Source organism: Lipotes vexillifer, unplaced genomic scaffold, assembly GCF_000442215.2.
Source record: "Lipotes vexillifer unplaced genomic scaffold, Lipotes_vexillifer_v1.1 scaffold1008, whole genome shotgun sequence".
Lineage (NCBI taxonomy): Eukaryota > Metazoa > Chordata > Mammalia > Artiodactyla > Lipotidae > Lipotes > Lipotes vexillifer.
This window is the reverse complement of record NW_006772616.1, coordinates 2,854,018-2,879,672: the sequence shown is the minus strand read 5'-3', so window position 1 is coordinate 2,879,672 and position 25,655 is coordinate 2,854,018. Positions and strand designations below refer to the sequence as shown.

Below are 25,655 nucleotides of genomic sequence, written 5' to 3'. Positions count from 1 at the left end.
GCCCAGGACGCGAGGTGGCGGCAGGTCGCGTTTGGCCCCAGGTAACGGGGGTCCGGCGGCGGTGCCCGGCGCCCGCCCTGGGGTCACTGAGGTGGCCGTGCGCGGGGTGGGGGGGGTTCCTGGGATGGCAGGGTCGGGAGGCCTCGGGGCGTGGGGGCGCGGTGTGGGACCGGAGGTTCTGGGATGAGCCCTCTGCCCGCAAGCTCATAGTAATTCACAGTCATCGTCGTGATCACAGCCTTGTAACCTCTAGTATTCAGGTCAGCACTGATGTGGGTGGCAGTGTTCTGGGGAGCTTTACGCCCTCAGCGTTCACAGAAATGACAAAGTTGGTTCTATGCTTAAACCCGCTTTATATCTGAGGAAGCACAGGCTTGGAGGTCAAGGGAGTTGAGAGCCGGTAAGTGGTAGAGCTGAGATTCAAATTTCACTCGGTCTGATTTCCACAGCTGGACTCACCAGCGACCCTGAAGCATACCCTGCTCTCTGCCCCGTTCGTGGTCCCAGTGAAGGCGTCTGTCAGGGAAAAGAAATTCAGCATTTTCCCTTGATTTGGAAGGTGAATCCCATGCCACCTTCCTCCCAGGATGTCAGTCTTCTGGGAAGCCCGAAAGGGTAGCCCCTGTTCTGATCCTCAGCTGCACCAAATTCTCTCCCGGCTTTGCGTAGGCTGTTCCCTCTGCCTGGACCAGCCCCTCAACGGGCTCCGCATCCTCTGGGCCACTCTTCTGACCAGTCTAGCTTACTCTGTACCATTGCCCATTCATTTCCTTCTTAGCACTTAATATTTGGTATTACATATTTTTATTGCTTTTGAAGATCCTGTCCTTTCAACTGATCTCTAAGCTCCAGGAAGGCAAGGGACTGTGTCTGGTTTTTCCTAACCCTGTATCCCCAATGCCTAGGATGGAGAAGCCAGAATTAAGAAATATGTTCTTTCTCAGGTACACTCATTTTTTGCTTTGTTTTATGCAGAATATTATTTATTGGCATGGCAGGCACTTTGATGGGCATTTTTAGGATGACACAAGATCATAGAAAGCCTTGTCAGACTGAGGAGTCTAAACTTTAGTCTATAGGCAGTCAGGAGCCCTTGGAGGTTTTTGAGGAGAGTGCTGTGATTAGAAAACTACTGATGTGCATCAGGAAGATTATTTTGACAATAGTGTTTAAGAGGAATGACAAAGCAGAGTCTGGAAGCCTAGTCCAGAGCCTTAGCCTTTAATGTGCCCAGAAATCACTGGAGATCCTGATTCAGTAGGTCTGGATGGGGCTGGAGATGATGCCTTTCTAATAATTTCTTAGGAGACACTAATGCCTCTGGTCTACAGACCACACTTGGAATAGCAAGGACCTTGAGGGCATTTGGACATTTTGTAAAAATCTAAGTGATGGCCAATGAGGGCCTGACTTAGGGCCCCGAAGTGGCCAGGGACAAGTGGCTGACCAGGCAAGTCTACAGATATTTGTTGACAGAAAAGAGAAGTAGATTTTGGAGAGTATTTTGGTCAGGAATTGCATTTTGATAATAGTAGCTCGAAAATGTACATGAGTTTGTTTTCTTCATAAAACAAGAAGTCTGGAGGTTAATAGTATTGAATTATTGGCTGTAAGTCTGAGTCTCTGAAAATCTTTTAGCCCTTTCCTCATGATCAGTAGGCTGCTGACACCCCAGCCATTCCCTCAGCATTCCAGGCAGAAAGAAGGAAAAGAAAAGAAGAGCAAAAGTGTCCTTGCCATCTAAGTGGGCCTCCTCTGAAGTGTTTTCTAGAAGGCCTACATGATAACAGACACATATTCACTGGGTACCACTATTAGCAAAGGATATTGGGGAGTGATTTCTTACTTTGATATTTTAGAGCCAGGCACATAGCCACAGGCAGTGAGTTCCAGCCTTGATGTGGACCTTAGCACTTGGGCTGCTTCTGCCCAGAGGAAGGGATGCCTTCTTTTAACGCACACAGAGATACCAACTCTGGTTCCTTTATGACACTGTTAAGGGCAGCCTGTGTTCGCTGAGCACTTGCTATGTGCCAGGCGGTGTGCTGAATACTTGACATGTGTTATCTCGTTTCATCATTCTAAGGGCCTTATGGGGTGGGTACTGTTACAATTTCCATTTTGCAGATGAGGCAGAGAGGTTAATTTGTTCAGGCTTTCACCAAAAGTAAGTGTGAGAGCTGGGATTGCAAGGCAGAAAGTCTGACTCTAGAAACCACGCTCACAACCACCATACGTATTGCCCCTTCACCATAACTGCAAAAAAAGGTGCTACCTTTGTAAAAACAAACAACCGAACACTACTGATGTTCACAGAATTAAAGCCGCTTCAAAGAGGGGAGAGATTTTCAAAAGCATCTCATCCAGTGCTTTCATTTTGTGAACTCATACATGGCTGAGTGGGCAGTAGAATCCAGGTCTTCTCACTCCTAGGTCAGTACCCTTCCCACTTAGATGAAATCTTCATATTATTTGTTTTAATGATCACTTGACATTTCGCTTCACCTCTTGGAATCTCAAATGTTCCCATTTACAAAAGGAGAAATTGGACCAAATGATTTCAGAGGGTCCTCACCTCTGAGGTTCACTTTGTATGTGAGAAAATGAAAGGTAAATGGTTATACAATCCCGAATGGGGAGAGATTTATTCTGCACAAAAAGACCCAAAAGGAGAGACATTAGCTCCTTATGATTTAGGTTTCTCTAAGTTTTCTCCATGGCTCAGTACCCTTCTCTTTGGGATTTGGGATTTGGTTTAGTCATCTTCTCAGGATCAAATAGCAGAAGCAGCAATAGAAAATGTATAAATCATGGCTCTCACAGCAGTTCTATGCCTGCTCCTTTCATTGTCACCATTTGTTCAGAAGATTAATACTTAAGGAAAAACTATTAACGTTTCATTGCCAGAATCAACTTATTTTCCCTTTATTGTTTCTAGGAAGCTTCACTGAAGAATTTAAAATAGTATCTTAGACACCAATTTGAGTGCTAGCATCTCACAGCATAACGGCTCGGTGGGATTCTTCCCTCTAAGAAAAATTGCTTCCTTTTGCACATAGCTATAAAAGTTGGGGTTCCCACCCCAAATTACTTCTGTTACTTCTTTGCTGCACATGTAGGTGATGTGAATGGTAATGGAAGTCTGCTGTTTGGAAGACTGGTTGACAGACCTTGACAGATTCAGTCAAGGCCACGGTCCCCATCATCACAGGAGCCAGTCTGGCTGATGTCTCCTGTCCAGCCTCAGGCTTCTGGCTGGTCATCTGCCAATGGGCATGTTGAGCAGCAAGTTAGAGAAGGTTGGTTTGACTTAGTCTCATCCCAACTCTTAGAAAACATGAGCCAAAATCTATGTCCAATGGATGCTGAGTTATCAAAGGATATTACTCAGATTGGCCTCTCCATGGGAGGGAGTCATAACTTCAGGACTGCAAATGGACTTGGAGTTAAATATACCTTAGTTCATATCCGAGTCCCATCAATTACTAACATGTATCCTTAGCCAAGTCCTTTACCTCCTCTGAACCTCTGAGCCTCAAAGGCCTTTTGCGAGGAAGATTCCATTAAATTTGATCCATTTACAAAAAAGAGTGTAACGCAAGGTGTGCACCCAGGTGGTGTGTAATAAATGGTAAATACATTTTTTGCTCTTACTAGACTGTAAATGCCTTGGCTAACCATGGCTTGATTGACTTTTATATTCTCAACCTAGCCTAGGAGGATGCCATACACACACACAGACACACATATATGTGTGTGTATATATATATATATATATATATATATATATGTCTCAATATTTGTGTGGCAGGTGTGAATGTCAGTCTATAAAATCAAGGGTGCCAGAAATATAACTGCTTCGTAGAAACTTAATTTCTGACTGAGTTGCCATTTTGCATCGATGGTGAAGAAAAACATGTAAACTTGGTGCTTCTGGGGTTTCATCAAGGACCTTTGCTTCTTTGGGATGTGCCATAATTCCAGGCTAGTGCCCAGATTGCCCAGCACACGGTCCTTCAGGGTAGTGTGTGCATGTGTATGGGAGGCCAGTGATGTTTGGTCAGTTGTTGCCATGTTTTTTTTGTCCTTATAAGCCATTGTGGTTTGGTGATTCTTAGCTGTCTCATGCCAGACTTGGGGTGTGAGAATAGGGGCTGAGGATGTATATCGTATTAGATGTCTCTCAGCTCTATGTCTGGGAAACGCAGTGCAGATCCCCTCTCTCAGTACCCTCTTGCTCCTCCCTTCTGCCTTCGTCTCTGGGGACTCCCTGTCTACTCCAGCATTGGGGAATCCTGTTCTTTCTGTTCTTCTGGGTAGTATAATTGGTCAGTTCTCCTGGGAATCGGTGGTCCCAGAATTTAGGTGTTTGGGAGAACAAAAGTCAGGAAGCTGCCTTCCGTAAACCTCTCCTTGGCGAGGAAGGCTGGACCCTGCTATCTGCTTCAGTGTGGGAAAGGAAAGGGAAAAACAGGAAGAAAAATTATCAGGTCATATCTCAAAATATTGTCCTTGCTGTATATATTTGTCGAATGAATGACTGAATATGTCACTCATGTGTACGTGCATGGCATACTGTCACACTTCTAATAAGCAAAATATGGTTTAGTGAAAACTCTTTTAACAGTTTTCTCCATGTGCAAAAAAATGAAGTTGGACCCTTGCCTCACAAATATAATATACAAAAATTAACTCAAAATGTATCACAGACATAAATGTAAGGGCTAAAACTGTAAAACTTAGAAGAAAAATAAGAGTGAATTTTCATAACTTTAGATTAGGCAATAGTTTCTTAGATATGACACCAAAAGGATGAGCAAAAAATGGAAAAGATAGATAAATTGGATTTTATTAAATTTTTAAAGTTTGCACTTCAAAGAACACCTTCAAGAAAGTGAAAAGACAAACCTACAGGATGCAAGAAGGTGTTTTCAAGTTATATATCTGATGAGGGAATTGTATCTAGAATATATAAAGAATGCCTATGAATCAACAGTAAAAAACCAAACAGTCCAATTTAAAATTGGGCAAAGGATTTGAATAGGCATTTCTTCAAAAAGATATACAAATGGCCAATAAATACGTGGAAAGATGCTTACCATCATTAATCATTAGACAGATGCAAATCAAAACCATAGTGAGATACCACTTCACACCTAGTGGGATGGCTGTTATCAAAAAAATAGACAATAGCAAGTGTTGACGATGATGTGGAGAAATTAGAACCTCATACAATGCTGGTGTATAAATATAAAACGATGCAGCTGTTTTGGAAAATAGTTAGGAAATTTCCCATAAGTTAAACATAGAGTTACCTCTGACCCAGCAGTATATACCACTTCTAGGTATATACCCAAGAGAAATAAAACCATGTCCACATAAAATTTGTACACAGATGTCTATAGCAGCATTTCTCACACTAGCCAAGGGGGGAGCAATCTAATTGACAGGGGATGAGTGCATAAACAAAATGTGAATTCTCCACGTAGTGGAATATTACACACTCATAAAAGGGGATGACGTACTGACATATGCTGCAACAGGGATGAACCTTGAAAATATTATGCTAAGTGGAAGAAGTCAGATGCAAAAGACCATGTATTGCACGCTTCCATTTCTATAAAATGGCCAGAGTTGGTACATCTATGGAGACAGAAAGCAGATTAGTAGTTGCCAGGGACTTGGGGTAGAGGGGATTGAAGAGTGACTGCAAATGGGTATTGGAGCATTTGTTTTGGGGGTGATGAAATTGTTCTAAAATTAGGTAGTGATGATAGTTGCGCAACTCTGGATGTCCTAAGCAAGTAACATAATTGTGAGAAAAAAAAACCAAACCCATATTTCATATTAAAGTCAGGTCACCTCTGTAACCTTAGGAAGTATCCTTATCAAAAGAGTGCTGCCGGCCTAGAAAGTGACATGGACTCCTCATTGCTTCCTGAGTGAGTGTAAGCCTTTATGGTGTGAACTCTCGGGCCCTTCCCTGGGGTTGGTCACAGAAATCAGTATGTCTTGCCATAAGGTTATGTGTACAAGAGTTGTGTCTTTGGTTTGCTTCCGTATTTACATGCTTTGATGCCGAAATGAACTTGGGAGGAGGGATTCAGAAATTCTTATTCAGTCACTAGCTTTACAGTAGTGTCTACCCATTGGGAAAGACGGTTTTATTTTTTTTATAGATCCATTAGTGTGCCAAGGTGTTTTGCATACACTGTCTAGTTTACTTCTACAAAACCCTGTACCCCCATTTTACAGATGAGGAACCTTGAGTCTTATGTTAATTACAGCAGTTAATTACATAGTCTATAGTGGTAAAGCAAGGTTAAAGTCTGGTCTACCTGGCCTGAAAGCCTGAATTCTTAATAAGTACACATACAGGGCTGTGTTGACTAATACATAATTGAGGGGACAAAACCCATCAATATCTTATAAATAAATACTAAACTGAAGGTTGTATTACTTGGTCCAGAATTGAGAAAAACCATTATGCTATAGGCGGTATTTTAATCGTTTGAAAATGAGCACTTCTAACATTTAGAAGATACAAAAATATACACTTGTCACCACTTAAAATCTCATTTTTGATATTTTGGTAGTATATTTTTTTCAAAGAGTTATAGCCATGGCTGCAAGTGAGAAAAAAGCCTTTTATGTGGCCCCTCTCTTTTCTGTTATATAATGTTTAATAGCCCCTTCAACTCCCTCTAGGGTTAAATCATGTTGTGATCCTAAATTTTGCTTTCGAAAGATGGAATGCAACTATCAGCACAAGGGTGCTACTGTGAGTGCCAAGGATGATAGGATCGAACCTGCTGCTTAAATGTCCTCTTCCTGTGTGTGGAATCCTGATATAATTAGTAGATATGAGAGCTGCTGCTTCCATAATCCTCTCCTCCCCCTCCTCTCTTATTTAGTCAAAAATCAAGTAGTGCATTGATTGTTTTTATTTTCTATTCTAGAGAATTGTAGAGGCTATAGTTTTTAAGATACAGATTTTTGGAGTACATCCTTATCTAATGGTCTAAGCTATGGTACTGAGGCCCATAAGACACACCTTTAGGGATGTACCTACTCTTTCTTGATTTCTGTTTTACCAGTTACCCAATAACTTTCTTGTAATGAAAAATGAACGTTTAACTCTTTAAGATACCCACCCTCTATACACGTTCGCATCCACACACATAAATTCTTCCTCCGCCCGCCCCAAGCTTTGCACTGGGTTTTGATTTAGATGAAGTATAGAATCTTTCACTGGCCAGAATTCTTACCACTGTTAGAGAGAGAGTATCTGCAAAAATAAAAGGTGGGCTTACCTCAGAGACAAGGCAGATCGATTTTGATGGTGAAACAAGCCACATAAAAGGTATGCCTTTGGCACATTTCTCCTTAGACTTCCATGTGATTTTAAGAAGGTCTCATTTCAGGGTCACAGACATTATGAGTAAACAGCTGCATTTCTCAGAGCCACCCCACCCCCTGCTGCCACCCTTCTGCCACTCTCCTAACAGGCATAGAACTCTAATGAATACAAGTTAGTTAGAGTCAGCTTGGTATCAGTGAGCTGTGGAATTGTAAAATTCCATCCTGTGTAGTATAGTTCACAGCTGAATCATACATGATGACTACATTTTGTGAATTGTACACCTTTTTTGTTTTCCTTAGAGCTAATGATGGTGGTTTTTCCTCCCCGTAAAGTGACGTGTGCCTGTAACCCACTCAAATTTTTTTTTTTTTTTTTTTTTCGGTACGCGGGCCTCTCACTGCTGTGGCCTCTTCCATTGTGGAGCAACAGGCTCTGGATGCGCAGGCTGAGCGGCCATGGCTCACGGACGCAGCCGCTCCGCGGCATGTGGGATGTTCCCGGCCCCGGGCACGAACCCGTGTCCCCTGCATCGGCAGGCAGACTCTCAACCACTGCGCCACCAGGGAAGCCCCCACTCAAACTTTTTGGCAGAACCATACAGTTTCACTCACTACAGCCAAACTCATCATCCAATCAGGTGGCTGTATTTTTGTCCTTGGAGACATCTCTCCTGGAACCTTCATTCTCTTCAGTCTGATCTGAACAGCCGTCTGCACGACTGTTGCCCTGGCACTTCCCTTCAACGTCATGTTTATCTCTTCACTACCTTCCTATGTCAGAGCTCCTGTTTCCTGTAGCCCACATCTTTTTCTTCTTCTTTCCTTCTCTTTCTTTCTTTTTTCATTTCTTTTTTTATAAATTTATTTATTTATTTTTTGGCTGTGTTGCATCTTCGTTGCTGTGCGACGGCTTTCTCCAGTTGCGGCGAGCGGGGGCCACTCTTCGCCCCGACGCGCGGGCCTCTCACTGTCGCGGCCTCTCTTGTTGCGGAGCACAGGCTCCAGACGCGCAGGCTCAGTAGCTGTGGCTCACGGGCCCAGCTGCTCCGCGGCATGTGGGATCCTCCCAGACCAGGGCTTGAACCCGTGTCCCCCTCATTGGCAGGCAGATTCTCAACCACTGTGCCACCAGGGGAACCCTTTTTTCATTTATTTTTATGTGGTGTATATAGCTCAGTAAGATTTTACATATCTGAAACCGCACTTTTTTTACCTTCATACTTGATTGATAGTTTGGCTGGGAAAAGAATTCTCCTAGGTTGGAAATAATGGCTAATGATGTTGAGCATCTTCTCATGTGCTTATCTGCCATCTCTGTATCTTCTTTGCTGACAAATCTGTTCAGTTTTTTGCCCTTTTTTCATGATACCATTTGTATTTTTTTTTTTTTTTTGAAGATGTTGGGGGTAGGAGTTTATTAATTTATTTTTGCTGTATTGGGTCTTTGTTTCTGTGCGAGCGCTTTCTCTAGTTGTGCCAAGCCGGCGCCACTCTTCATCGCGGTGCGCGGGCCTCTCACTATCGTGGCCTCTCTTGTTGCGGAGCACAGGCTTCAGACGTGCAGGCTCAGTAGTTGTGGCTCACGGGCCTAGTTGCTCCGCGGCATGTGGGATCCTCCCAGACCAGGGCTCGAACCCGTGTCCCTTGCATTAGCAGGCGGATTCTCAACCACTGTGCCACCAGGGAAGCCCTGTATATATTTTTATTATTGATTTTTGAAAGTTGTAAGAATATATTCTGGAGTCAAGTTCTTTTTCAGATATATGATTCACAAATATTTTCTCTTGGTCTGTGGCTTCTCTTTTTATTCTTTTAATAGTGTCTTTTGACAAGCACAAGATTTTGATTTTCACCAAGTCCAGTTTATCATTTTGAATTATTTTATGAATCTGATTTTGCTGTAATATCTAAGACATCCTTGCCTAAATCAGGGTCACAAAGATTTTCTTCTGCATTTTCTTCTAGAGGTTTTATTTTCTTAAAATTGTATGTTTAGTTTTATGTTTCATATTAAGCTAAGTCTTATAAATGGTATGAGGTATGGATTGAAGTTATTTTTTTTTTTGCATATGGATAGCCAATTGTTCCATCCCTCTCTTGAAAAACTACTATTGTTCCCTCAAGTGCCTTTGCATTTTTGTCAAAAATCAATTGTTCATATATATGTGTGTTTGTTTCTGGACTTGCTGTTCTGTTCAGTTTATCTACATCTATCTTGAGGGCCATACTACACTGTATTGATTAATGTGGCTTTTCAATAAGGTTTTAAAATCAGGGAGGGTTATTTCTCCAAATTTGTTCTTCTTTTTCAGAATGTTTTGGCTATTCTGAGTTATTAGCATTTACATATAGATCTTAGAATCAGTTTGTCAAATTCTACAAAAAAGCCTGTTGGGATTTTAATTGGGATTGTGTATAGATCAATTTGGGGAGAATTGATATCTTAACAATACCCCATCTTCCTATACATGATCAAGGTATATTTCTCCATTTATTTAGGTCTTTAATTTCTTTCAGCAATATTTTGTAGTTATCAATGTACAGTTTTTACACATCTTTCATCACATTTATCCATAAGTATTTCATATTTTCGATACTATTATAAATGGTATTTTTAAAAAAACTTCTATTTCTCATTCTTCAATCCTAGTATATAAATATATTATTGAGTTTTGTATTGATCTTGTATCCTGAGATTTTGCTAAACTCACTTATTAATTCTAGTAGCTTTTTGGGGTAAATTCCATCAGGTTTTGTACATAGATGATTGTGTTATCTGTGAATAAGGACAGTTTTACTTTTTCTTTTTCAATGCTTTTTCTTTTTCTTGCCTTGTTGCACTGGCAATAAGTACAATGTTAAATAGAAGTGATGAGAATGGACCTTATTAGTCTCTTCCCCCATATTAGAGGAAAAGCATTCAGTTTTTCACCATTAAGCATGATATTAGCTGTAGGTTTTCGTAGATGCCTGTAGATGAGGAAGTTCCCTTCTATCCGTACTTCCCTGAGAGTTTTTTTTTAAAATCAGGAATGAGTGTTGGATTGGCAAATGCTTTTTCTGCATCTTTTGAGATGATTTACTATTTCCGTTTGTTAAATGATGAATTATGTTAATTGACTCCCAAATGTTAAACCAATGTGCATTCCTGTGAGAACCTCTAGTTAGTCATGATGTATTATCCTTTTTATGTTTTCTTATATTCTACTTGCTAAGATTTTGTTTGAACTTTTTGCATCTATATTCATGAAGGTTATTGGTTTCTAATTTTCTCCTCTTGTACTGGTTTGTCTGTTTTTTGTTTCAGAGTGGGGCTGGCCTAATAGAATGAGTTGGAAAGTATTCTCTCCTTTCCAGTTTTTTTTTTGTGTGTGTAGTTTGTGTAGAAGGTGAATTTATGTAGTTGGTATTATTTTTTCCTTAAATGTTTGGTAGAATTCACGAGTGAAGCCATTTGAGCCTTGAATTTCCTTTGTGGGAAGGTATTTAACTACATATTACATTTCTTTTATAGATATATGGTTATTCAAGTTAGTATCTATTTCTTGAGTAAACTTTGGTAGTTTGTGTCTTTCAAGGAATTTTTCCATCTCATCAGTGTTAATTCATTTTCAGAGGCTTATTAATCAGCCCTTTGTTTTCTTTAGAATTCCCTTGCTGTCTGTAGAGTCTGCTTGATATCATCTATGTCATTCCTGATTTTGGTAGTTTGTTTCTTCTCAGTTTTTTCCTGAACAGTCTGACTAGAGGTTTGTCAGTTTTTTTAAATCTCAAAGAACTATATTTTTGTTTCATTAATTTTCTCTGTTGTTTTTCTGTTTTCCACTTTATTGGTTTCTACTCTGATCTTTATTATTTCCTTTCTTTTACTTAATTTGAGTCCAGTTTTCTCTTTCCAGTTTCTTTTTTTTTTTTTTTTAACATCTTTATTGGGGTATAATTGCTTTACAATGGTGTGTTAGTTTCTGTTTTATAACAAAGTGAATCAGTTATACATATACATATGTTCCCATATCTCTTCCCTCTTGCATCTCCCTCCCTCCCACCCTCCCTATACCACCCCTCCAGGCAGTCAGTCACAAAGCACCGAGCCGATATCCCTGTGCCATGCGGCTGCTTCCCACTGGCTATCTACCTTACGTTTGTTAGTATATATATGTCCATGTCTCTGTCTCGCCCTAACACACCTCACCCTTCCCCCTCCCCATATCCTCAAGTCTGTTCTCCAGTAGGTCTGTGTCTTTATTCCTGTCTTACCCCTAGGTTCTTCATAACATTTTTTTTTTCTTAAATTCCATATATATGTGTTAGCATACGGTATTTGTCTTTCTCTTTCTGACTTACTTCACTCTGTATGACAGACTCTAGATCTATCCACCTCATTACAAATAGCTCAATTTCGTTTCTTTTTATGGCTGAGTAATATTCCATTGTATATATGTGCCACATCCTCTTTATCCATTCATCCGACGATGGGCGCTTAGGTTGTTTCCATCTCCGGGCTATTGTAAATAGAGCTGCAATGAACATTTTGGTACATGACTCTTTTTGAATTTTGGTTTTCTCAGGGTATATGCCCGGTAGTGGGATTGCTGGGTCATATGGTGGTTCTGTTTGTTAACATGAAGCTGAGTTCATTGATTTGAGACCACTATTCTAAGCATTCTTATTATAAAATTTTCCCTCAGTACTATTTTAGCAGCCTCCCACAAATTTGATGTATGTGTTTTCATACTTATTCATTTGAAAATACTTTCTAATTTCCCTTTTGATTGCTTTTTTGAACCATGGGTTATATAGAAGTGTGTTATTAACTTATATATATTTGGATATTCACAGGGATATTGCTGTTATTAATTTTTAATTTAATTCCATCGTATCAGAGAACATACACATGTGACTTGAATTCTATTAAATTTATTGTGATTTGTTTTATGGCCCAGAATATGGTCTGTCTTACTTAAATGCTCCTTGTGTACTTGAAAAGAATGTGTATTGTGTGGTTGTTAAGTAGAATGTTCTATAAATGTCCGGCCAAGTCAGTCGATAATGTTGTTGAAATATTTTATACTCAGTGATTTTCCGTCTACTTGTTCTATCAGTTATTGAGAGAGGGGTGTTGAAATCTCAGACTATAATTATGGATTTTCATATTTCTCTTAGCACTTCTAACGGTTTTTTCTTCATGTATTTTGGAGTTCTGTTATTGTCAGGAGCAACATGTTTAGAATTGCTGTGTCCTCTTGATGGAGTAACTCCTTTATATTATTAATTGACCTTCGTCGTTCCTGGTAATATTCTTTGCTCTGAAATTTAATTAGTGTGATAATAATATAGCCACTCCAGTTTTCTTTTGATTAGAAGTGGCACAGTATATCTTTTATCTACTCATATTTTTTTATTTAAAAAATTATTTCGTGGTAGGATATGCTCATAAAATCAAGCTAAGGATCAATATAATGTCTAATTTTGCTTAATAGTCTATGCCTGGGATTTCAGGATGTCTGCTTGTATGTGTGTGTTTGTGTGTGTACATGGGTGTGTGGTTTCGAATGAATTCTTGAAGTTCTTTTATTTTCTTAACAGTTTTTCTCATACAGTCTTGGTTCATGGGAGGTGTTCAATAACTATTTATTAAATTGAAAGTTTTTGTGTATTACCTGCAGAAAGAAAAATAGACTTTCTATCCTTTTTACTTTTTTTTTTTCTTTTTTTTTTTTTTTTTTTTTTTGCGGTACACGGGCCTCTCACTGTTGTGGGCTCTCCCGTTGAGGAGCACAGGCTCTGGACGTGCAGGCTCAGCAGCCATGGCTCACGGGCCCAGCCGCTCCGCGGCATGTGGGATCTTCCCGGACCGGGGCACGAACCCGTTTCCCCTGCATCGGCAGGCGGACTCTCAACCACTGCGCCACCAGGGAAGCCCCACTATCCTTTTTACTTTTAACCTGCTTCTGTCCTCTTGCCTTTCTGCTCTTTTTTGTTGTTGTTGTTAAGGTTTGTTCTATGTCCAGGATGTAATCTGTATTAGTGAACATTCTAGAGCATTTGAAAAAATGCGTATTCTGCTAAAGTGCGATATATCTCAGTTAGATATTGTTGACTGACTTTGTTGTTCATTTCTTCTTTACCCTTGCTGATGTTCTGTCTCACAGTTCTATCAGTTGCTGAGAGTGGAATGTTTAAGTCTTCGACTATAATTGTGGATTGCCTTTCTCCTGTCTGCTCTTTCAGGGTCTGCTTTGTGTATTATGAGGCTCTTTTGTTTGGTGCACACATATTTGGGGTCATTATGTCTTCCTGGTGGGTTGATCCTTTCATCCTTAGGTAATGGTGTCTGTCTCTAGTAAACTTTGCTCTGAAATCTATTTTATCTGATATTAGAAGAGCCGCTCTTACTTTTTTCTTTTAGATTCATATTTACATGGTATATCTTTTTCCGTCCTTTTCCTTTCCATTTAACCATGTTGTATTTGAAGTGAGCTTTTTGTATATAGGATATTGTAGGATCACGGGGTTTTTGCTTGTGTCATTGTTTTTTTGTTTGATCCACTCTGCCTGATGAAGGTAGAAGCCTAAGCTCCCCTCCTGGCCTTGCTGGCTTGGGTAGAGGTAGGGTCACAGTCTTTCCCATGGTGTTTGGTTGGTGTAGAGTAGTTCTTGTCTAAAAGTTTTTATCTTGCTTGGCTACCCCTTTCCGTGTCCTTTGGTTAGGGAGGAAGGCTTTCGTTGGGGCTTTTCTTGTCTGTACCCGTTGTCGTTTCCAGGTTGTCAGCTTTTCCAGCTCCAAATCTGGGATATATGTGGCCAAAAAAAAAAAGAAGAAAAAAAATCCCAGGGAACTCACCATCATGTCATTCCTTGCGTCCCAAGGTCCCTAGATGATGTGCCACCTTCTTTAAACCTTCTGTTTGTTTCATATATAATGTTTAGGATTTTTCACTGTACTCTGTGAGAAAAACTGAGAAAAGCATTTCTACTCCATCTTGCTGGAAGCATATTTCTTCTCCATTGTCTCTGAAAAGATGTGTTACTGGGCACAGAATTCTAAGATGACATTTTTTAAAGTTCCGCACTTTGAAGAGATTGCTCCACTATCCTCTTGCTTGTATTATTTCCCGTGAAAAAATCTTCTCTAATCCTTATTTTTGTTTCTCTGTTCATAGCCTGTCTTTTTCCTGGTATCGAACAATTTGATTATGCTCTGCTTTGGTGTGATTTTCTTCATGTTTTTGGTGTTTGGAGTTCATTGAGATTCTTGGATCTGTTGGTTTATATCTCTTAAACAGTCCCTCTCTAGAAGCAGATGGTTCGACCAAACTTACAGCAAATGCTAAAATAGCTGTTAATTTGTAGTTGAACTCTGATGTTTACTAGTCCCATATTGTTTATTTAATAAACATATATAGTCTTTGTACACTTTTTCCACAGTGTTCTGTTTTTAGCATTTGGGAGCATAATTCAAATCCTTCCCTAAGTCAAAGGCCGAGCTCATTTTTCATATGACACAGCGACGTCTTCAGGGAGGTGAAACTTGTCCTCAAGAGAAGAGTTTGTACATGTTAGGAGCACAGGCTTGGAACCAGACTGACTTGGGTTTCAACTCTGTACGTCTTGCTGTGTAATTGTGGGAATGTTCTTTAACCATTTTGAGCCTCCAGTGTGTAAAACGGGGATGATAATTGTATCTACCTCTTAGGGTTGATATGTGGAATAGCTGAGATAAGTAAACGTGGAACATAGTTAAGCAGTCGTGAAATTGTAGCTATTACTGCTGTTGGTATTTTCTTAAGGAGTCTATATTTTTTAGTGCAGCTTTACGTTGACAGTAAAATTGAGCAGAAGGTACAGAGACTTCCGTTACTCCTATTACCCCTGCATATGCACTTCCTCCCCTACTGTCAAAATCCCGCCCAGAGAGGTCCATTTGTTGCAATCCATGAACCTACATTGAAACATCGTTGTCATCCAAAGTCTGTAGTTTACATTAGGATTCAGTCTTGGTGCTGTACATTCACTGGGTTTGGACAAATGTATAATGACATGGATCTGCCATTAGAGTACCGTACAGAGTAGTTTCACTGCCCTAAAATTCCTCTTTTCTTTGTCTATTCCTCCCTCCCTCCCCGCTAACTCCTGGCAAATACTGATCCTTTTACCATCTCCATGTTTTTCCGTTTTCCAGAGTGTCATACAGTCGGAATCATATAGTACGTAGCCTTTTCAGATTGATTTCTGTCACTTAGTAATATGCACTTAAGCTTCCTCATGTCTTTTCATGGCTTGATAGTTCATTTCTTTTTATCCTTGAATAATATTCCTGTTCATGGTTGTACCACAGTTTATTTATCCATTCACCTGCTGAAGGACATCTTGGGTGCTTCCAGGTTTTGGCAATTATGAATCAATTTGCTATAAACAGTTATCTGCAGATTTTTGTGTGAACATATTTTCAACTACAGTACCTTGCTAAATATCAAATAATATGATTGCTGGATCGTATGGTAAGAGTATGTTTAGTTTTGTAAGAAGTCGCCACTGTCTTCCAAAATGGCTGTACCATTTGCATTACCACCAGCAATGAATGAGAGTTCCTGTTGCTCCACATCTTCATCAGCATTTGGTGTTGTCAGTGTTTTGGATTTTGGCCATTCTAATCAGTGTGTACTCACATCTTGTTGTTGTTTTGATTCGTAATTCCCTAATGACACATGATGTTGAGCATATTTTCATATGCTTATTTGCCATCTGTATATTTTCTTTGGTGAGTTGTCTGTTCAGGTCTTTGCCCATTTTTAAACCAGGTTGTTCATTTTCTTATTGTTGAGTTTTAAGAGTTCTTTGTATATTTTGGAACTGTTGGCATTTTAATTTGAATGATCATTGTCTTAAGTGCTTGGACAAAGGCTTTGTTGAGACCTCAGCATTCTAGGCTGCAAAACATGTAAAATCTTTTTTTTTTATCTTTTGGAAGGAGGTAGAGAAATTATCTTCACCTGAAAAAAATTACAAGATGTTCCCAAAGGAACATCTTGAGCCAAAAAGAATTTCCAGCTACCTCTTAGATATACTGTGACTTCATGGGCCTTCCGTGCTGTGAATCTTTCCCCACAAAATTAGCTTGTACCATGTGTTTCTTGATGATTGCCTTACTAAGTAGTGGGAAACGACTGCTCATCACAGCCTTGCCTTTCTCCTGTGTCTTTCTTACATGCATGTCAATTAACAAGGGCCTGTGCTGTAATCAGCAGCAGTGATAGTACACCTGTTAACAAATCACCCCAACTTCCAGAGAACTGGCCTAGATCATTCTGTAAAAAATAGTCACTAACGCTATAGAAGAAAAATATGTCCTATTGTTAATGAAGGTGGTATTATATTGTCTGATTTCCATCCTTCACCCCTGCACTGTGCGTCAATAGATTTATATCATGGGATTCATTTTCATTTTATGCCTTTTATTTACGCCCCAGTTCTTTTGCAAGTAATTTTAATTCTCCCTTTTACGAGAGTGACGCTCTGTGTCTTTGTAGTTCTATATAAAACAAAGGGAATGATTGTTTTTAATGCAGATTTGAAAGAAATATAATGGATTTCAGCTACAACAATTTCTCCCCATTTAGAGGAGATGAACACCTAGTTAGATGAAGAACGTCATTCCTAGTATAATTTGAATACATCCTGTTTCCATGACAACTTGTACTTACCAGCTTGCCTGCAAAAGAAGTGTTTACACTGGGGTTCCATTTTTTTTTAATTCCAATCATTCCATTCCAGTTTGGGGCTATTTTTTTCTTTGACATGGGCTGCTTCTGAGGGAAAGAAACCTCAGGTTGGAGGTAACTTCACCTTCAGAATAAAAGGAGGGGATTCACAGGGCAAATGTTAATGAGCCTGGGAAATGAAGATACTTTTGCAGGTCATAATCATTTTCTCCTATCTTCCAGTTAAATTAAATCAACAGAGATGATGCAACAACTTATGAAGATGCTATTTGATTTGACAGAGAATGATTCAGTTATTCATTTCCATCTGGACATTATACTCATTAGGCTTGTTTCCTTACTGCTAATATATGTCTTGCCTTTATGGACGGTTTGTGCCCTCTTACTGCTAAATTGCGATTCTTGCAAAGAGTATGGTCTTATTAATGGTTTTCCCTCAGAATGAAAGATAGGAGATTATTTGCATCATTGACTATGCTTTTGCAACATATGAAAGAAATGATACTGTATTTTATTGACAAGATTATGTTTCATACAATATAAAAGATGACCCTTGGGTATTTTAGGAATGATAGAGAATCAACTCAAAGTTAGGATAATTCAGAGTTTAGTTCTGAGGGATCTAGAAGGTTTTGAAAGGACAAAAGTGATTCTTAATTATCTCCAAGATCATTGTCAACATAGTAAATATTTATGACACATGCAAGGTGATCTGTGGGCTACCATGTTGCTCATAACTCCTACTAGGGACCACATTTTGTAACACACTTTGTGTAAATAGTATGTGCATATCCTTCACTTCCCAGAAAGAGACACCATCTTACCATAAAAACCAAGAAACTGTTAAAGAAATGCCATAACGTGCAAATTAACATTATCTACAGAATATGTAACAAATGAAAATCAACAGGAAAGAAGGGAACATGCAGGTCCTGCTGATGGTAAGAGATTAAGTGACGGTGCAAGGTTTCATTGGCCAAAAATGCTGTTTGAAAGCATCTTCGTGATTCCTAATGTAGCACTTTGCACATGGTAGTTATTGTTCTAAGAATTTTATGCGATTACAGGTTTTTGGTTTTTTTTTTTTTTAGAAAACAAGTAATGTGGTTTCATTTCAATAATTGCTTATTTTCCTTTTCTAATCGCCCATCAGTTGATAATAGCTTCTCAAATTTTAGACTACTCAGCTCTTAAGAAGTAAATGACTTATAAAACATTTCATGAATGTTTTAATCACACAGGGATTCATCATCCCAGTATTTATTGAGTATAGGCTACACGAGCCATCTGTTCTGTGGAGACCACAAATGTAGGCTTCCCACCCTCAAGGAACTTAGGCTAATATGGAAAATACGGTACAGGTGGTCATTGCATAACATGGCTCATCACCTCCTAATAGTTTGCTGAGGAAGTTGATATTTTCTATATCAGGATTCCTTAAGCCATAGAATGATGTGATTATTTAAGCTTAAACATAAAGCTGTAGAAAGCACGATGCCCTTCCTCAGAATACTGGCTTGCAGAATGCTCCCCTTAGTGATATCTGAGCCATAATTGACAGCTCAAAACGAAATCTTATCCGTAAAGCAGTGAGCTTCTTAGCCGCAAAGAAGTGACCAGCTGGTTGCTGGTCACCCTACCAGCAATACACTCCCACTATGCCAGCAATTTTCAGCCGCTGTGGGGACTGGAGGCCTCCATGATGGACGTGGCAAGCCACGTGCAACAGCCCGTGCTCTGTGGACGTGCTCCTAGCAAGACCAATCGCCCCGGTTTGCCGAGGACCGAGGAGGGGTTTTCCAGGACTTTCCGTGCCCCAGTCCCAGGCAAACCAGGACCGTCGGTTTCTCTACACATTCTCCTCTAACTCTGCAGAGTGCAAAGGAGAACACCTGTGTTCAAACAAGCGCAGGAGGTGTGCGGCTCTCCCCGCCAGGAACGGTCATCAGGAAACAGTGCCCAGCACTCACGGGGCATTTTAAGGGCTCACGCAGAGCCTCGCCTCCAGACAGCACCGCGAGGCAGGGACTAGCGGGGCACTCACTGTTCAAGTGAGAAAAAAGGAGACGCAGAGGGCTTGACTCTGTTTTCCAAAATCACCCAGCTGTTAAGTGTGGGCAGCTCACCTTGCCTCTGTACTGTCCATCTTTTCCTCTCCTTTAAAAACTTCCAAAGACCATGTGGAAGCCTGCTGGCCTTCCCTTCAGGTCCCGTTTCTCATCTGAGTCATCCTCACCTCTCTGGCTGATTGATGGGCCTGGGGGAGCCCATCTTTGGCTTTGGAGTCTTTGATAAGGAGTCAGTGGTTTGCAGAGTATATTTATTGCAGGGAGGGGAGGGCACATAGTGGACACAGACCTTGGTAACAATTTAAATGCCCAACAGTAGGAGTCGCTTTTTAGGAAAACTAATGTGCCATCCCCACAAGGGATACACTGACCGGGGAGAAAGTCTAGAAACTGGGAGATGCATGCACAGACTGCTCCTTTCAAGCAGTAGCTGTTGTATACCCAGTTCATTTACTGAACAGCTCTTGGTGATGTGTCATACATATGGCCGGCCGTGGGCACACAGCAGAGCAGAACAGGGTCCTGGCCCTCTGGGACCGGATGTTCTGGTGTGGGATGCGCTAGGTCAGTGCGGCTGGGACACGTGCTGGGAAGGAAATGATCAGGGGTGGAGGCGACTTGCTGTAGAGCGGGAGGCTGGGGAAGAGGCTGCCCGCGAGGCCTGCATGGGAGAATGGACAGCTGTGCAGAACAGAGGGGCTGGAGGTTCAGGAGAGTAACCAACGGGCCGATACCTCAACGCTGCCACGGACTTGGAAAGGCAGGAAGGATCCGGAAGATGCTGAGCCCTGGTGGCCACCGGAAAGAGTCTGAGCTTTCGCCTATGAGCTGTAAGAAGCCAGTGGAGCACTTCAGACATGGTCAAATGGGTGTTTGGGGACAATTGCTCAGGCTGCTGTCCCACAGCGGGTTGGAGGGGGGCTGGTGCCGGAAGCAGGGAGACTAGTGTGCTTGGCTGGACCTCAGCAGGTGAGACCCGGGGGCGGGTGCCACCCCTGGGAATAAAGAGGAAGACCAGTGCAAGGGCGGGAAGACAGGACAAGGACTCTGGGGCTAATGGGTGGGCAGGGAGGTGGAAGGTGGGACAGCCGAACCTCAATGCCACAATTTCCAAGCCCAGTGACTGGGAGGACCACCGACTCCTCATCACAAGGGCTTTAATAAGTGCTCTTTCCCTTAGCCCTCTCTCTTCCACCTGCAACCCTGAACCAGACCTTCAGGGGTCTTTTAGATTCTGTAACATTGCTTGAGCTTTTTCGATGTGCAGCTTGCAGGGTGCCTCAGACATGTTTCCTCATGCATGCTTCAAAGCAGCAACAAGAGGGAGCTCTTGTTATTACCTCTTTGTTCCACAGGAGAAATCTGGAGCTCAGCAAGGTGAATAAAACTTCCCCGGGTCACACAGCTTACCTGGGGCAAGGTCTTGGTGAAGGCAGGATTCAGTCTCACTAAAGCAATCACTCTCACACCACACTGCAGTCTCCCCTTACACCCCCAGTGTCCCAGAGGCGTTTCTAGTCTCCTCCACCCCTCCTAGCCTTGCCCTGGGACGGGCCAACTGCAGCCCTTGCCTTTGCTGGAAGTGTCTGTCAGGGTCTGTGCCCCTGGCCTGTGCCTCCAGGCCCAGTATCTGGGGAGACAGGTCTGCCATCTAGTGGCCACTGCCTGCCTTTTTCCTCCGAGCGTTTAGAAGAAAGGAAAACGTCGGGAGTTTCCACATACAAGACAGGCCTGCATATTTATAGCATCACACCCTGTAAACAGGAAACTTTTCAGTCTTAGAGAAGGAGCCCAGTAACATAAACATAGCATATTTGCCAATGAGTTTCTCCACCCATTCAACAAACACTTAAATAGATATATATATATTGTGTATGTGTGTGTGTGTGTGTGTGTGTGTGTGTATCAAATATTCATTCCACTGCAAAGTGTGCTTCCTGAAATAGGGATTTCTTTTGTCTCTATTGCTCGCTAATGAATCTCAAGACCCTAGAACAGTGGCATTTACATAGCAGACATGCCACAAATATTTACTGAAAGTGGAATAAATGACTTTTTAATATTTACTGCATCTTTACTGTATACCAGGCACTTGATGTGTACGTTTTCTCATTTAATCCTAATGACATCTCGAGAGGTAGGCACTATCAGGATACCCATTTCTTAGATGTGGAGACAGAGGTGCAGAGGGATAAGAAGCTTTCCAGGTTTGGGGAGGACTGGCTTTTGACTCAGATGTTCTGACTTTAGACACCCTGTGTTTCATACTGTGCGGAGTGCCCCTTGTGTGCCAGGCCTCGTGTGCAGAACTGCCACCGTTTAGACAAGCGGTAGAAATACCTCCTGGGGACCACTTGCCATTCCCCTGCCACGTTTTGTCTTTATTGAGTGAAGCTTCCCTTTCCACAGTGCTGTGACAGCAGTAAATGGAGTGAATTCAGGAAAGGCTGGCTGTCCAACGAGTCCCTGTCACTAGCTAGCTCTGTGGCTGTGTCACCTTGTACAGCGGCCCTGAACCTCAGTCAAAGGAGGAGACTGAGTTCGGATCCCTGCCTTCCCTTCCAGCTCCAACATTCTACTGTTCCTGTGACTCCCAGGGAGCCAGATGTGAGTGGAAGACAGAGGACCACTTGTTACTAGGCAACCAGTACCCACCTCACCCATGTTGCCATGGTGATGATGAAAGTCTGGCCGATGGGATTACCAGCTCCTGTTAATTGCATATGAAAGCTGAAGGTCTCTGTCTCTTTCTTGCTTGCTCTCTCCATCTTACTTTCTTGTTCTTCTAGGAACTGTGGAGAGATCTCCTCTCTTCCATCTGCAGTGTCCCTGAGGCAGCCATAGTGCAATGGAAAGCAACTAGAAATGGAGACTGGCTGTGCCTCTGAGTAGCTGTGTGACCTTGGGCACGTTACTCGGCTTCTCTGGGCCTCCATTTACCCATTTGGAAGATGAAGGTGTTGGAGTAGTGGTCCCTGTCTAAGGCTCTTCCGGGCTCTCAAATCCTTTTTGATGCCTAGGGAGCATGTCAGGGGAGCAGACCACACTGTTACTAGGCAACCAGCAGGCACCCTGCCCAAGTTGCCTTGGTGACTGGATGCTGGAAGGGAGGGGAGTAGCTGCTGCAGCTCACTGCTTAATTATTTATGAGTGCCTCAAGTCTTTTTTGTTGCTTTCATTGCTAGGGGCTGTGGGGTCACCTCCTCTTCCTCCCTCCTGCCGCCCCAAGCTGTCTGAGTTGCGTGTTACGCAGGGGGAGAGCACATTGGCCTGGATCTCAAGCTACCCACGTTCTAGTCCTGCCTGTGTTATTTCCTAGAGCTGTGGCCTCGGGTAAGTCACCTCACCTCTCTGGGCCTCAGTTTCTCCATTTGTAATATGATGGGTGTGCGTAGGTCATCTCCAAGTTCCCTTTCTACCCTGAAATTATTGGAATTCCTGCTGCCCAGTTGCAAAGTGGGAAAGATGAGGGGAATTTTCCTCATATATTATCTTCTAAGGATGATTCTGAAGAGTGATAACAAGAGTTAAGTCTCTTACACATTTCAGACAGGAAGGGAATGAAAGTAATGCCCATTGTTCCCTCCTTGCTTCTCACCTTAGTCATGTTGCCTGACTTCTTTTATTAATCTTAAGGTGATTTAAATTTTATATTTTTTGTATATCACCTGCTTCCAAAATAGATTTGAGGGGCTCACGGTATAAGATGCACACGTGCAATCAGATCATTAACATAAAAATAGGAATATATTAACATAAAATAGTGATGCCTTTTCACTGGTTAATATTGATGTTGTGGTGGAACAGCAGATGTCATTTCGAGCATCCTGGAAGCCAAAGCAAAAAGGGAGGGAGGTACATAATTGATATTCAATAAAGACAAATTGCCAGACTGTTCCTAGTTCTAAATTCTGAAAGTAATTTATCATGTGGTACGTACTCCCTTTTAGAAACTGCAGATAAAACTTTTAAAATATTCCTTTCTTGCTGAGAGTATTGTCACAGAACATAAGGGAGAAGCTAAACTTGACACTTTGACTAGTTCTAATCAATAGAAAGCAAAAACTCCCTCTCTACCAATGCCTTAGAATTTTATATGAAGATTAAAGATGTCACTAAGTAAATATAAAATTTCAGAATCAGCCATTATTTAGAAATCCATTATATATAAATGCATGTACCCATTTGCATGGTAATTTAGCAATTTTAGACACAGGCAAAAATTCTTCTTCTCCAGACTTACTCTGAAATAAACTTGTGCAGTTGAGGAAAGACATTAAATATAAAAATGCTTATGGTAGCATTATTTATCAAAGAAAATGACTGCAAGCCAAACAAATCTTGAGGGCTAGGGAGTTAAATTACATTACTTCTTTAGAATGGATTACTTTGCAGTCCTTAAAAAGAAGTCGATTTATATGTTTTGATATGAAAGTCTTCAAATATATAATGTCAATTAAGATAAGGAGGTGCGGCAGTGGTATAAAATGCTTCTATTTCTTTATAAAAGACATAGGTAGTAGGTATACAATTTATATTTGTAGATCTATGCCTTTACAGGCATACGTGCATTTTTCCGGAAGGAAACTGTTAACAGTGAGTGGTTTCCTCTGGGCAAGAAGACTGATAGCCTTGGGAGGGAAGGAGACTTACTATTCATTTTCTTATTTTTACTATGTGGACCTGTTAGTTTTCCAGTTAGAGAGGCAGTAGAGACTGGCAGTTAGAAGCCTAGACTCTGGAGCCTGAATACCTATGTTCCAATCCTGGCTCTCTCACTAACTGGGTGACCTTGGGGTTAATTTAACTTCTCCACTTCTCATCTATTAAATGTGCTAATAACAGTATCTTCCTCATTGGATTTTGTGAGGATTAAATGAGTTAATAAGGATAAAGTGCTCAGAATAGCGTAAACACTGCCATATATGCATTTTCTGGAAAAAATAAACGGAGAAATTAACCAACCCCCAAAATGCATCTAACCGAAAGCGCCCCTTGTATCTCAGAGGTGGAAGGGCTTTTAAATATGTCACTGCTTCCAGCATCATACGTTGTATAAAAATTATGTTCGAAGCAGGGATAGCAAAGCAGCGGTTTTGTTTTCATTGTGGTCATTTTATCAGAACTTGAATACCTTTTAGGGAAGGCACCTACCCTGGGATTCATAACGGGTGTTTACAATGCCTGTGAAACCCCCGAACCCATCTAGTTTTGTAGCTCCTCTTCTAGTCCATCCCAGAGATGCTCAGGCTAAGAGCGGAATGTATGCTAGGCCACGGAGAAAATCTTTGAGGAGACAGAACTCTACATCCACAGCTGGTAAAGGCCAGAGAGGCACTATCCAGAAATTCAAGCTTAAGGAGGGTGTCCATGTCCATGCCAGTTATGACATGTGTGTTCACATGCCCTCATGCGTCTCCTTTTCTTTTGAAAGAGAGAATGATAGACACTTGCCAAGGGGCGGTGCTAGGAGGCTCAGGAATCTTAATGGCCATAGGGGCTTCCTCTGTATTCAAAGACGCAGAAAGCGGAGGGCTGGGTTCCTGATGCCCAGTTTCCTCCTCCTTCCCTGTGGGTGCTTTGGGGCAAGTGTGGAGACCTGGGGCTGATTTTGGGCACCCTCATTTAAAGTTGGTCACACTCTGGGCACCTGGTGGCCCCTTCAAATCAGCTGAGTTAGGAAACATGCAAAACTGACCTGTAACAACTTCATCCCCCGGTCAGTGGTCCTGGTTCTGTCTGTCTGACCCTTTCTGCACTCTTGGGCACTCCAGTCTCTGTTCATTTGGCCAGCGGTTCCCCGGGCATCTGTCTCTGACATCCAACTGTGCTTCCATCTGCCCTTCCATCCCTCCACCCCTCCTCCAGCCATCTGCCAGCTTTCCCACCCATCCTTCAGACTGCTGGTATGTCTGTCCACCCCTCCTCCCCTCCCACCATGTGGGTCTGAGACTCCGTCCACTGGACCATCCATCCATCCATCCATCCCTCCGTCTTTCTGTAGCCCACCCATAGGTCTTGCTCACCTCCTGTCTGGCTGCAGAACCCACCGCTTGGCCCTTCCTCTGTTCCTCCCACCCCTGTAGCCTGGAATCCGTCCCCGCCGCTGCTCTGCCCTCCCCCAGACCCGCGAGTCCGTCAGTCCCCGCACGCTGGGTCGGTGCCTGCGCCGAATCGGCCTCCCACTCGCGTGGGCCGTGCTTTTGTTCGGCGGCCCGGGGCCTGGCGGCCCGGCGGCTCGGCTCCAAGGCCGGGCGGGCGAAGGGCCGGGGCGGGGCGCGCGCGGGGCGGGGCGGGGCGGGGCGGCCGCGGCGGGGCGGGCGGGGGCTTGGGTGACTCAGCCGCCGCTCGCCCCGCGGTCCGTGCGTCCGCCGGTCTCGCGGGCGGGGCGGAGAAAATGGCGTTGCCCCCGGCCGCCGCGCCCCCCTCCGGGACCCGGGCACCGCCGGGGCCCCGCGCCGCCGCCGCCGCCGCCGCCGCCGCCGCCACCGCGCCGCCCCCG

The 25,655-nt window shown here is 42.4% G+C and overlaps 1 protein-coding gene across 3 annotated transcripts in view; it reads left to right on the top strand.

Annotated features, from left to right (window-relative positions):
* The window catches only part of EIF4E3 (eukaryotic translation initiation factor 4E family member 3), a 65,761-nt gene that overhangs the window by 1,306 nt on the left and 38,800 nt on the right, over window positions 1–25,655 (top strand). For 2 of the 3 annotated variants that reach the window (XM_007447662.1, XM_007447663.1), the window contains exon 2: window positions 22,339–22,486. The gene's annotated coding sequence lies outside the window, so the exon portion shown is untranslated. Of the gene's footprint in view, window positions 42–22,338; window positions 22,487–25,655 lie in introns of all 3 variants that reach the window. The other variant, XM_007447661.1, reaches the window with a different exon arrangement.